Raw genomic sequence first — 3,857 nt, forward strand, 5'->3', positions numbered from 1 at the left:
CGGGGACAACTGTGCATTTTATTAGAGTGAAGCAGGCCAGCTGGGGGTGTGGCCAATTGGAGAGGGCATTCTTAGTCTAAACTGGACTGAGCGCTACCTCAGACCTAGCTACTTGTATTTCTGTTGGAATGTGGATCTTAATCCCCATGTTTTTTTTGTTTTGTTTCATTTTCAAGAGAGGCCAGAAACATGGATTTTCATTGTATGTAACCTCCCAGATTAGGTGCTTTAGAGTACCTAATTTATAATAGATAACAATGAAAAAATAAAGATAAAACCAAACTTGGCAGCTGACTGAAATTGGCCTCTGGGCAGCCTGTTGGTGTTTGGGGGACTCATAAAAGAAAATTAATTCCTGTTATAGGGAGTGAGCTTGCCTTGTATTTCTTGAGGCAGTCAGCCTCAGGTCATGTTGGATAGAGAGAATAAACTGGATTTACCACCTTCTTTCAACTCTTGAAAGCTCCTTGCCTCCCCCAGTATGCATGGAGTTAGGGAAGCCTGGACAGCAGGGAGTTGCTGCTCCCTCTCCCCACTAAACTCAACCCCTCCACTATACAGCTGAAGGACTTAGTTATACAAAGTCACACCTCCCAGCCCAACTTCTCCATGGTATCTGCCTTACCTGGAAACAAAGAGCTACGCAGACTTCTATCACAGCTCTCCATAAGTTGGGGCTGGGCAAAATTGGCTGGAAGGTACCTGTGAGGAGTCCACAGACACCAGCCTTGTAGAGGCCTAGCCAGAATTGGGGCTTCTTGGGGAAGTAAGCCACCTTTTGTGGAGCACTGAATGGAGTCACCTGTAGTTTCAGGTAGCTGCCGAAAGAAGCATGGATAGTCAAGTACTCCCCATGCGCTGGAGAAAAACACTAGGCTCAATTATCTGATGCCCCTCCTCTCTAGGAAGACAAGGAACACTCCAACAGGAGGAACAAGCATGATAGGACTGCTGTAACTGAGTTCAGTAAGGTTTAATTTTTCTGAATCAAATTCTTTCCAAATGCAAGATGGAACATCTCTTAAGTTCTGAGAGTCTCAGTAATCCATGATCTACCAGTGTTGTTTATTCAGCACAGGGCAAATGTGAGGAGGCAGCCCAGCAAGATGGAACATCTCTTAAGTTCTGAGAGTCTCACTAATCCATGATCTACCAGTGTTGTTTATTCAGCACAGGGCAAATGTGAGGAGGCAGCCCATAGCCCAACACTTGTGGAGAACCATGTTAGTGTGTTTAGGCTGTGGGTTGGGGTTCTACTAGGCAGGTGGGTCATGAACTCCAGGGAAGAAGGAAAGCCTTATAGGTGTAAACTTGGTTGCTGCTTAACTCTATTGAGTCATCCTTGTCCAAATGTCTTTCCAGGGAACTTCTCATGCATATGGCTTCCTTGACAGTTGCCACTTCCTTTGTGCATAGAACTAAGGGAACAATGTGCATACTGCCAGAAGTCCAATTTTCCCTAGGTCTTCTCATCTCTAATGGGCCCCACTGTCCACACCTCTTCTTCTGTATTCTCACTTCCTTTGTCAGTCTTTGTTCTTTGAATTCCTTCTTTCTTAGTATTCTTCCCCTTATGCCACCCTGACTCCTGCCTCTCATAGACCCTCCATTTGTGTATCCTTTAGTCTCTCCCTAGAGTCCTTTCAACTTGATCTTTCACTCCTTACTCTTGACCTCTTCTAAGCTTCTTTGAGTAGAGAGCTTCCTACTCGATTCCATTTATTCTATTTTCCTCCAAGCCCCAAGATCTCACTCTTCCTCTGTTATTCTTCACTCCCTTCCCAGTTGGATGTTTCCTCCACATAGGTCATCTCCTCCCTCAGGTAACCTCTACCTTTTGGCCCTTCACCACCTCTTCCTAAGAAGTCACCTCGTCCTCTCCTTCTCTCCACAGCCAATCTTGACTTACTTTCCTTCTCCACTCCATACCAGACCAGTTAAGTCTCTTGCAGTTTTTAGATGGCTGATTGTGATTCTAGCTGAACTTTGTTCACAATCGGAATTGACAGCTGTTCCTTCCTTTCATGCCCCATCCACCAAACACACCCAATCTTCAACAAGACAAAGTGCTTACAGATGTCATATACATTTGTATTTTTCAGTATAAAACAACAGCTATGCAGGCAAAGATTGTGTTATCAGGACCCTTGAGCTTTCAACACCCTGAAAAGTTATACTTTTTTTGTGTGCCTGCATATTACACATTTGCCTCCACAAACATAGCAAATTTTACCCTAACAAGACTTTTTCACCAAATTGTAGACATAGATATGGAAGTCATCATCAAACTTGATGAAATACATAGGTTTGGCTTTAACTTGGTGGATGACCTTGCTTGTCCTTTTGGAGCCATCTTCTTTGGTATATTCCACACATTTATCTATTAGGCTATCTATAAATCCTTCTGGCTCCCTCTTCACTGGATGAGACACACTTGATTCTGGCGTGATGCAGAAGTCACCTGCCTTATAATCATCGAGTAGCTAGCACATGTACAAGACAGGATCTTTCTCATAAGTAATATAAAACCAGGCTTTCATGATAGGTGCTTGGGCTAAGACCATCCCCCTCCCTTTATCCACAGACCCATGCTCTCCCTCAAACATGTGTTTCACTGCTTTGCCAATTATGGTATTTGCAAGGCAGAAATCTCTGACTTGTGAGAATGGCATCTTATGAGGAAGGATTTTAAGCTTTAAAATTATTTCATCTCTGTGAAGTTCTAGTCCATAAACACAGTCAATTCCATAATATTTCACCAGATAAAGAAAGGGATATATAGGCACCTGATCCAGAACTGTTCCTTTCCACTGGGCAATGGGCTCATCTCCCTCCTTCTATCCATGAAATTCTGCAGCTTATCATGTGTCTGCAGGACTGAGAGGAAGGCCTTCCTCTTGGCTTCTTTGGAGATGTCTTTTTCTTCCTCATGTTTGTAGTTCCAGTGTGGTGACATGCGGCTTCCCTGGTTAGCAGCTTTGTAGCTGCCTTTTTGTGAAGGAGTGTCTTCATATTTGGAAGAGAAGGAGAGAGAACAGGGAGAAACATTAAATGTATGAGATTTTTTCTTGTATCGTGAAGTCCCTGTGCACCAGGTACATTGCCACCCATGTTATTCATGTGTGTTCAGTAGCAATGTTAGATATCAAGACACTCTTGGATGCCTGCCTGCAATGGCTTCCTTCCAGGCTTGTTTAGCTGCACAAGAGAGCTAGAGAACAGGTAGGTGTGGTGGTCTTGGTAGTTAAGAGCACAGTAAAAGGAAATGGGCTACTTTACATATTCCCTGACCCTCTGTCACCATCCTGTCACCTCTCCCAACATTCTCCATTTTTTAGCTCCCACCTAATTTTTCCATTTCTGTACATGCAGTCTCCATGTCTCCTCCCCATGGCTCTGTGGTATTCATCCTTTGTATGTTCCCATCACTAAGCCTCCTGCCTGGTGCTCACCTCTGCTTCCTGTCTCTTCCTGGTAAACTCCATTTTCCTTCTGGGCTCCAACGAGAAACCTAGTTCCTTTTCTGGCCACCTTTGTATACCATCCTGGTGCTCTTCAGGTTCTCATGCCCCCAGCCCTCAAATCACCCTTCCCAGTCTTCTGCATTTCTCAGGCCGGCACCCACCCCAATTTTCACGCCTGGCCCCCACCAACCCCAATCCTCCGGTTCGGCAGCCCAGGGCCCACTTCCTGCACCGCCGGGGATCACTGACCTCCCGCGCCCAAGTCGGACCCCTCACTGCTGCCTCTGCTAGGAGCCTGTGGCGAAGGAGGATCAGCAGGCAACTAACAGAGTGAGCGCTTGCAAAAGCTGGGAGGGTAGGATCTGTAGGCGTGGAACATGTCTAGAAGGACTG

The 3,857-nt window shown here is 45.4% G+C and overlaps 1 pseudogene; it reads right to left on the reverse strand.

Moving 5' to 3' along the window:
• Positions 1 to 2,234: 2,234 nt before the first annotated feature.
• LOC105501579 lies at positions 2,235 to 3,012 on the reverse strand (annotated as a pseudogene).
• Positions 3,013 to 3,857: the final 845 nt, after the last annotated feature.

Source organism: Colobus angolensis, unplaced genomic scaffold (genome assembly GCF_000951035.1).
Source record: "Colobus angolensis palliatus isolate OR3802 unplaced genomic scaffold, Cang.pa_1.0 Scaffold727, whole genome shotgun sequence".
NCBI lineage: Eukaryota > Metazoa > Chordata > Mammalia > Primates > Cercopithecidae > Colobus > Colobus angolensis.